The sequence below is a fragment of the Paralichthys olivaceus genome, chromosome 5 (genome assembly GCF_024713975.1).
Source record: "Paralichthys olivaceus isolate ysfri-2021 chromosome 5, ASM2471397v2, whole genome shotgun sequence".
Classification (NCBI taxonomy): Eukaryota; Metazoa; Chordata; class Actinopteri; order Pleuronectiformes; family Paralichthyidae; genus Paralichthys; species Paralichthys olivaceus.
In genome coordinates this window covers 24,349,710-24,360,191 of record NC_091097.1, presented here as the reverse complement: position 1 = coordinate 24,360,191, position 10,482 = coordinate 24,349,710, and the positions used below count along the sequence as shown (strand labels likewise).

Here is a 10,482-nt window from a genome sequence, read left to right as displayed (position 1 = left end):
CTTCCCTTCCTGTCTAAAATCCTTTCAGTCAGGGTTTAGAGCTCATCACAGACACAGCCTTGGCAAAAGTCACTAATGACCTTCTAATAGCTTCAGATCAAGGGTTTGTGTCTGTCCTCGTCCTGTTAGATCTTAGTGCAGCATTCAACACTATTGATCATCAAATTTTATTACAGAGACTAGAAGGGTTAATTGGTGTTAAAGGAACCACCCTAAACTGATTTAAATCCTATTTTTCAGATCGATTCCAATTTGTGAAAATGAATGATGAGTCATCTGTGCCCACCAGAGTTATCCATGGTGTTCCGCAAGGTTCTGTGCTCGGCCCAATTTTATTCTCATTATATATGCTTCCAAAACAGAGGTTCTAATACTTAAACACCTTTAAAGACCTTAGAGATATATTATCTAATAATATAGCTGTGCTAGATGACATTGCCTTTGCTTCCAGTGAAACAGTCAGGAATTTGGGAGTCATCTTTGATCCCAATTTGTCCTTTGATTCTCAATTAAAACAAATTTCTAGGACCGCTTTCTTTCACTTTTAAAATATCTCAAAATCAGACATGTCCTTTCTCAAAAAGATGTGTCCTGACAAGAACCAGGAAAAGAGACCACATATCTCCTGTATTAGCTTCACTACATTGGCTTCCTGTTAAATCTAGAATAGAATTCAAAAATTCTCCTCCTTATATGGTAAATGGTTTGTATTTATATATTGTTTTTCTAGTCTTGATGACAGATCAAAGTGCTTTACATTCACACACACATTCATACATTACATCTATTAGCAGCATTTTTTTTATAAGAGGGGCAATTTGGGGTTCGGTTTGCAGATGGGGAAGACTGGGTTCGAACTGCTGACATTTGGTTGGACAACCTTTCTACCCTTCAGCTACAGCCGCCCTCTGGCACCATCATACCTTAAAGAGCTCATAGTACCATATCACCCCACTAGAACACTGTGCTCCCAGAATTCAGCCTTGTTGTCCCTAAAGTCAGGGCTTTCAGCTATCAAGCATCTCTCCTGTGGAATCATCTCAGTTTGGGAGGCAGACACTCTCTCTACGTTTAAGAGTAGTAAAGCTTATAGTTAGAGCTGCTTCAGGCTTGTCTTTGACCTGCTCTTAGTTCTGCTGCTATAGGTCTAGAATGCCGGGGGACACATGACACATGGAGCTTCTCTTTCCTCTTCTCCCTCTTTATCACATTAATGTCTCATCATTGCATGTTGCTGACTTGACTTCTTCCCCCGAGTCCTTGTGCTTTATCGTTTGCAGATCCAGGACGGCAGCTGCGGCCAAATTGTGGATTATGATGGTGGATCATGAATCAGAGATCGTGATCGTAATGGTAGCTCTTGTATAGTGTTGGCAGCTAATCATGGTTAGTGGTGGTGGACCATGATCGAGGTGGCAGCTGATTTTGCTGAGATTCTCCGTCATAGGTGGCATCTATTGCACATCTGTCCCCCTGTTAATATGTTCTTTTTTGTAGTTTTTCTTTACTCTTGAGGATTAAGAACAGAGGATGTTACACCTTGTTAAGCCCTTTGAAAATTGTGATTTGTGAATATCGGCTATACAAATAAAATTTGTCCCCTCCACAAATATTGATATGGGTTAAAATTACTATCAGTACTCAATACTATTAGAATTCAGTTATTAGTGTAATTACACTGAATTTCATTCAGTGCATATGGGTTATGTGCATATAAATATGATTATAATCCCCCACACTGCTGTTGTAAATAGTGCACATATATTAAATATTCATATATTTTATTCATACTTACAAACTGAGGGAAGTCGAGGGACTTGACATGCACTGCTATCATCACCGGTTAAACTAAGCATTTATCACACTCATTTATTTATTAAGTCACAGTATGGGTTGTGGTGATGTCCCATGTGGTGCCCAGAGAGCTGCAGAGACTTTGGTTTGCTGATCATTCATGTCTGTTGGTTTGGCCAGTGTTATGCCAGTTCACACCTAAAAAGAATCAAATTAAAGTTCAGTTTGCAGGGATAAAAATGAAATAGTTGACGTTCATAGTTCACTTAAATTATTTTTTCAAGATCAAGAATTGCGTTTATTTTTTTTAGGATTTTGATGACAAACTTAAGATTATGTATTTAGTTATTAATCGATGGTGTTGGATCATGAATCTGGATCCTTCAATCACTTTAACACTGAGTCCTGATCAGATTATAATATCTTGTAACTAAGTATTTAATGAAGCATTGTGCTAGTTCATGCAGGACACAGAGTTATGTGCTCAGCTGTCACAAGCTGTCAGCTACTCGTCAGTCACTTTTTACTCTACTTACCATCTCCATGCTCATTATGTCTCATCACCGCCTAGCAGCCAAAAATCCTCTAAAAAATTGGCCAGTAAGTTACTCAAAGTTCTCTATAGCTGAAATAGCTCATTACCTATCGGGGCAAGTCACCAAGAACTTTTACAGTTGCTTGTCACACACTTTCAAGAAGGGGATCAGGCTTCTTTCACCGTCACTTCTTCCTCTGTAGTACACCGAAGAATAAGTCCAGAACTGCAGTCCGGTACATCTGCTCCGACTAGCACTAGCATCCCCACTAAGCGAGCTTGACTCCAACGGCAGGAGGAAGACCTGCTCCTCGCTGTGCTGATCAACATCCAGTCCTCCCTCAGCAAGATGGATGCCTGCCTCCATGTCCTGGAGAACCAAGACAACTCTCTACAAACTTCTGAAGCCCTTTGTCGCTCAATATTAATAGCAACTTGCCATTTGTTTTCACCTATTTGATGATTTCCTAGTAGCCAGTTACACTCAGTCCCAGCCAAATAGATGCATTAACGCGACCAAAGATGTTTTTAAGCCGTCCAGTGTCCCGCTGTTCCTCAGAACTTTGATTTTTTTTCCGATTGACCCCTGGCACGATCCAACCATATCCGATATCACCTTCGACACTTGCATGTTCTTAATCCACATTAAGCACTCAGAATCTGATAGAGAAATGCTAGATTGTTGTTATGTCACAAACTAACAATGGTTTCTGTCCTCTATCTTCTATAGCCTGATATCTCCAATGGCATCCTCGAGCGAAGCAAGATGAACCCCTGTTCCTCACTGACAAAGGAAGGCCATGATCAAGATCTTGGTTCACGTCCCGCATTTGCCTACTCTGCAAATGATGCAGACTCCTGTCCCAGCGAAACACCTTGCACTCCTTTCCCAGTGCTGCTACCATGGCTGCTGCCCTGGTCCCTGAATCCACCGTGAAAGCCATAGGTTGCTGGTCTTCAGCTGCCTTCAAGCATTAAGTTCGCCCCAGCTTAGAAGAGATCATCTCAGCTCAAAAGACCATGAGTGCTTATGCCTGAACAGCAAACTTTCTGTCATATAATGCTGCATTCGGATGGTACTGTCTGGGTTCATTGATCTGCTTTGTAAATAATTTGAAGTCTGCAGCATGCTTGCTGCCACACAGATATTTCACTTGATAGTAGTATGACCCATTCAAAGAACACATGCCTGCATTCTTTTGATTATACATTTTAGAGGTCAGTAGCATGATTGCTGCTACACAAAGATATTTCACATAATTTTAGATGTCTGCAGGTGCTTGATGCTACAGATACATATTTCACATAACTGTAGTATGACATCTCGCACAACGTATTCTTTAGTTAGAATTTTAGAGGTCTGCAGCATGCTTGCCACCATACTTAGATGTTTCACATAACCTCAGTGTGTCCTCTCGCTGAATGCATGCCCACATTCTTTAGTCAATCCTTTTAGAGGTCGGCAGCATGCTGGCTGCTTTACATAGATATCTCGCACAACAGTAGTATATCCTCTTGCAGAATGCATGCCAACATTCTTTAGTCTATCATTTTATAGGTCAGCTGCATGCTTACTGCCACACAGATATTTCACATAACAGTATTATGACCTCTTGCAGAATGCAGGTTTGCATTCTTCAGCCAATCATTTTAGAGGTCTGCAGCATGCTTGCTGCTACACTTAGTCATATCACATAATAGTAGTATGACCTCTCGCAGGATGCATGCTTGCATTCTTAAGTCAACAATTTCAGGTCTGCTGCATGCTTTCTCTTACATTACTTATTTATTAGAAAGTATTTTTTCTAGCTTGGCATTAGGATTCCATTGTTTTGGGGATTCTGCATGTGTTCCTTGTTTTGTCTTAGCGTTGCGTGACCAATACAGGGAACATCCAAATAAATGGAGCCATGTAGTGGCATCTCGCAAAAAAATATGAAATACGAGTTGATGCAAAACACTGGGTTTGGCGGTGGTTGATGGGGGGGCCCCTCTTTTCCTATTCCCTGGGAGGAAGAGCAGAGATGGCCTCAATATCCACCGCGGTGGCAATGACATGGGGGAGGTCAGTAGCTTCAGGCTGGTCAACAAGAGGATGACCTGCCCCAGCTTCACCTGCACAACACGTCTGTGTGTTTTCTTCTCCCACTTGGGGCCTCATTTATAACCATTGCTAATGCATCTTTCAGAACCCATTTTGTGCATACGCCACTTCTCAAACAAATGTTGGGATGTCAACGTCAATTATATTTATGGAGCACACTTAACACAACTAGGTTGAAAAGTTTAAAGTGCTTCACAAAGTTAAAGGTACAACTAGAAAACAGCTTTACAAATTAATTTTGATTGATTGACTGACTGTCATTGATAATGATGAGTTCACTCTAAGCCACAGAAACTCTCAGAGGTTACAACATCCCATATAAATAATTCTTTCGAGTGGGCTTCAAAACTATTCGGTGGGCATGTCTATTTTTTCAGTAAATTTTGTGCACAAAGACAAACAAACAATAACATCAGCTTTTCATCTTTTACTTTCTGTTGATCTCTGGTACATTTAAGAATTTGATAAACTTGAGATATCAACAGAGTGTTAGGTTTGTCTTCTTCTTTCTTCCATTGGTCAGCACAGCGGTGCCCTTCAGACTCATCAGCCCTGAATAAAATGACAGAAAACAAGTACATAATCGCAGAGTAAATGGCTGTTAGTTATAAAAGAAGTGAGTGTACATATATTCTATACTCAACTATATGTATTTTGATATAGTTTTAGATTTAACAGTGTACCAAGACAATGAATATGTTGTATGCAGTTGATCCACATTAAAATTACTGTTGAATATTCATTTTCAAAGCTTACTGACAACATACAATCATTGTGTCTGTTTCACTTGGAGGAATGTTTCACACAGTATGTGGAGGAAAAGTGTAGCAGTTCTCTCTCTGATAAATATGATAAAACAGTAATTTAGCCTTTTGTATCAGGAGAACATTAAACTTCACTGTCAGTAAATTCACCTTAATGGTGACAGCACAGAGCAAGCTGTGCCCTAATCAGCTCTTAGGTAATGTAATATGAAATGTAATGTAATGTAGGATGTATTATGCTCAATATTTCATTAGTTTATACCAATGCTTTGCTTTGGTTCTTTATAATTTATATAAACACTATACCTGGAATCAGTGCTAAATTGATGACTCTGTGTTCAATCCAGTTCTGTCCCCTAATGTTGTCTGCTTCAAAAAAAAACTTAGACATATAGATATGTAAAATCATGCATGTGTTAAATTACCTCATTATGTGAGACGCTCTGTAGTTTCTGCAGACTTTCTCCGCCTGGCCTCCTTGTACAAAGTCTGTAGAAGTGAGTGATGGGGTTGATGACGCTTCTGTGCGTCTTCTATGCGTGAGACGCAAAAATTAAAAATACAAAAAGAAAACAAATATCTCCAGGTTAAAAAACGGTGTCATATCACGTAGAAGACACTGGCAAAGATGTCGAGAGAGTTTGTGGTGATAAGAGCTGACACTGCTCTTAACATGATCACGTGACTCACTTCACACAGTCTGCTGCACCCGGCAATGAATAACGCTGAGGATTTGATGTTGTTGTGAATGCATCTATGCAGAAAATCTCCCGCTGTGTTGTGCTCGTGTGAAAGGCAGACTACGGGTAAACTCTGTAGCCAATTCTCTGGAGTTTACCTGGAGGTCATGTCTGAAAACAGCCAAGGTGTGAGAAGTCAAAGTTCTGCAGAGGATTTCATTTGTGTGTTCCTTATTCTCCTGTGAGTGTCTGCTACATTTTAGCCATATACTGTTTTATCTAACATAGCTGGAGTCAATGTACTTTGTCAACAGTCTTAGTAGAATATATTTCATTTGGCATTGCTGTTATCTAAGTAGGTCTCTTTAACACTGTAGAATATATTGTTGAGACATTAATTCAGAAAAAAACAATTGAATTACAAGTTGAGTTGAATAAATCAAAGCACAATTAGAGGGAATGCTGGTCCTGCTGCGGCATAGCATGCAGGGGCCAAAGTTTTATGTGTTGAAGATGCTGTCAATTACTTAATTATACATTTTAAATCATAATTGTTCCAGATCTGGTATAATGAGAATAATCAAATAATGCCCTTTAAGAGAGGTTGTTTTTTGTACCTGATGACACTGTGAGAGGAGAAGACTGTTAGTTGGACAAATCACTGTTGGACGTGAAACAGACTTGCAAAGGATACCTGGTGGAGGTGAGTGTGAATGTCTTCTAAACCGAGAGAACTGGTCTACTTCACCTGTGCATCCCATTTTACAGATCCACATGACTGAATTTATGGAAAAATCACACTACCTGGGTAGATGAATATTTGTTTAATTGTATTAGTTCTATTATTTTCAATGAGCTCTGCATTGTTTGTTTGGGTTGTTTTGCTCCTTGACCCGAGTTGGTTGAATGAAGGAAAGAAATAGTAATGAAAAGACAGACATTTCCATCTTTAGAGACAGTACAAGGGAACGCAAAAGCGGAATTGAACTTTCAAACGGAATGTATTTCAGGCTGTTGGTTAAAGGGTGACTTTGTGATTACTTACTATGCTCTGGGTTATGATTAAGGCTGCTGCATACTAGAGGATAACTGGGCTGATCTCTGACCAAATAATCCAGAAGTGTGGGGGGTTTACAAAATAATCTTAATGCCACAGATGGAGTCAGAGCCACTGATTGAGTTGGAGCCTCCCTGTTCTCAAATCGTAAATTGATATTTACGATAATCTGCTCAGACAGAAACCCACAATAATGAGAGTGAGAGAGCAAACTGACTGGGAAGCATCATAAACCGCATGTTGCATTTTTGTACGACTAAAACCCTTTTTTTTTATGTCCAACCCACCTTGTATACACCTTCTCATTAATAAATTACATTCTTTATATATCTTTTTCTCCTCTGCCTTCTTTTTTTTCACTGCAAAACAGAACAACAAAATCAGTCCTCCTCCTCCACCTATAAACTGCACGTGTGGCCAAAATCGTCCAGAGTGTGCAATCTTTATATTATTTACTATAATAATAAAAATATCTCAACACCTAGAAAAGTACCTCAGATAAGTGCTTGTGTATACACCACTGACCACTCCATAGTGTGCTGAAGAAGTCCTTCCATAAAAAGTTATGTAGTGGACAGGCTTAGTTTCAACTCACGTTTCACATCAACTATCAATACTAATACTTTAAAGAAGTGTTTAAGGCAACATTACACTTCTTTGTACAACTGCTTTTAAAATGCAGATCTGACCTTAAATGTTTCATCTGATCAAAATAAACCTGTTTCTGCAGTATAATCCAAGTTACGCTGTTGTACAGCCTGAATAACAAACTCCAGCTCAACAAATAACACACTGCAACATCTGGAGTGTTTTTAACATTCCTTCTGAAACAACACACAAATATGACATTAATGCTTAAGTTACACCATGAGTGTTACATTAACATTAAATTGCCAGAATGACAACGTTGCACAATGTGAGATAACTAATGTGTTGGAGCTTATTATCCAACCATACACACCAATAACTGTAGTGAGCAGAATATGCCCCTATCTTGTTTAAAACCACGCTAATTCATTAGCTGACTGATTAGCTGTTCAAGAGGCTATGCTAATAAGCCAAGTGCAGAGTGCAGACACCAATGCATGCTAATCACTGCTAACAAATAAATAAAATAACACTGAAATTTTACTTACCGCAGGAACTGGAGTGCAGATTTCTGTCAGCCGTACAACAAACCACATTTTTCAGATGATATGTGCTTCTCCACAAGGTACTGACACGACAAACATTGGCTCTCTCAAGATAAATGTTAATGCCAGGTATGCCTGTGTGTGTGTGCGTGCATGCTTTTGTACAGCTATCTTTGTGAGGACCAGTTTGAGCCCACAACCCACAGAGTGAGGACATTTTGGCTGGTCCTCACTTTGTGACCCCCTTTATTGGACTGTTTGGAGGTTAAGGGTTAGAATTAGGTTAGGTTAAGGTTTGGAGTTAGGGTTAGGCATTTAGTTTGGATGGTTAGGGTAAGAGGCTAGGGAATGTATACTAATGAGTGTCCTCACTAAGATAGAATGCGTTAACATGTGCGTGTGTGTGTGAGAGAGGGAGAGAGAAAGATGGAGTGAGTGAGTCTTTGGCTTCCTTTACCACAGTGAAAAGAGCTGCATTATCATTGCCTCCCACACATGTTCCTCACAATAGCAGTGTTAATATTAACACCTTATGTAATATTGGCTTTGAGCTTCATTTCCCTTCCAGATACATGAAAGCTGCAGTTTTATTTTTATGCTCTCTAAAAAGTAAACGTCAGAACAATAAGATGCACACAATGTTGCTATAAGGCTGTGAATTGTATGACCCCTGAAAAGCAGACAAGCATTGTGCACACAACAGAAAAGGCTTCTGTGGGTAAACACTTCATGGCTAAGGTTTTGCATTATGCCAAAAAGAGAAATGTATCACATTTACCTTCTTTTGCCATTTCATTCATCTCAGGAGGTTAGGGGAAATCAAATAAACCAAGTATCAGTGCAACCAAGAAGCACTGGATCCAGACCACACTTGTTATTACAAGTATCTCCTATAAATATCTCCTTTAAAAATACATGGATCAATCAAACACATGGACTAAAAGACAAATGTTATCTGGTTTTCATTCTCACTGCTCCCCCTACCAACCAGATCTGTAAGGGCTGGGTACTTGAACTGGGAACCCAAAAGCACAGCTCAGAACACCGTGTCCGGTTTCCAAAAAAACAGTGGTTGTTTATTCAGATAAGGGTTCAGTACACGAAGGCAAAGAGACAAGGCAGAGGAATCCAAATCGTGAGACTAAGGCTTGGTCGCTAAACACAAGACGTGTCAAAAACACAAGACAAGACCAGACATGAATACAAGGCTGGAACTCTACGCACGAGACGAGACAAACTGGCCCAGGACTGGAGGAGACGCAGACCATATATACTAACTGAAGCGAGGGTTCGCTAGATGAAGGTGTAACACATTAGAGAAGGGAAGGTAATCAGTGAAACACGAGGGCAAACTTTTTCTGGAGGGTCTCCGTTCACGTCTGAAAGCAGCTATACTAATTGGATTACAGTAGGCAGGAGTAGGGATGGTGTTATTAGAATGGTGTAATAATACATAACTACAACATCCATGGTTTGATTCCCAACTGGAAGACTTGGAAGAGATTTCCAACGTTTGGAATGCACCTCAACTGCCTCAGCCAGTGGTTGGCGGGACACTGGAAAGATTTAAATCCATGATCATTTGACAAAATAGCGCAAAAGAAAGAAACTCCCTGACTTAGCATGCAGCATTCAAATAGAATTATTTTACTGCATTGAGTCATGAGAGGATGAAAACAAAGCTGACAGCTGCCTTTCAATGACAATGGGAAGTCCATATCCTCTTAATAGCGGAGTGCATTTTATCTGGCTGTTAAAAAGTTTGGCTGTCTTATCAATTGATCTCTCTTTAACACACACACACACACACACACACACACACACACAAACACAAATCAGTTTGGGGGGCCTGGCATTTGTCCTCAATTGGTAAATAGTAAATGGAATGCATCCATATAACAATTTTCTGGTCTTAACAACCACTCAAAACACTTTACAAATTACATTCACACACGCTTCATAGTGCTTTTATATTACACATCCCATTCAGCAAAGCAGTCATGGGGAATTCAATGTCTTGCCCAAGGATGCTTTGACATGTTGCCTGGAGGAGCTGGGAATCAAATCACCAACCATTGTCCACTGATTAGTGGACGAACCACTGTACCTTCTGAGCCCTGTGGATAAGACCATTGCCTATTCTTAAGACTTCTAATTTTCTGAAAAAGAAACCTATGACAGAAATTCACCTGCAATAAGAGCAATTGATTTGTGATCAGATAAGCTGCTTGCCTCCACTTGCTTCTTTTTAACTCACAAACATGCATGTGTTTATTGTTTAATTGTGTTAGAAATATTTACATCCTCAACACACACATTGTTTTAATTCAACAGTACAGACTGAGCAAGGTTGATGCAAAAATAAATGGCTGCTTATTTGAATGTTTAGTAGAGTGAAACAATGGTCTTTCTACC

General features: G+C 39.7%; 1 long non-coding RNA gene across 1 annotated transcript; it reads right to left on the bottom strand.

The window, feature by feature from the left end:
• Positions 1-4,077: 4,077 nt before the first annotated feature.
• LOC109639472 (uncharacterized) lies at positions 4,078-8,218 on the bottom strand. The gene is made up of 3 exons (XR_002203396.2): positions 8,071-8,218; positions 5,623-5,730; positions 4,078-4,985 (listed from the first exon to the last, which is right to left on the bottom strand). It is a non-coding gene; the product is annotated as an uncharacterized lncRNA (long non-coding RNA).
• Positions 8,219-10,482: the final 2,264 nt, after the last annotated feature.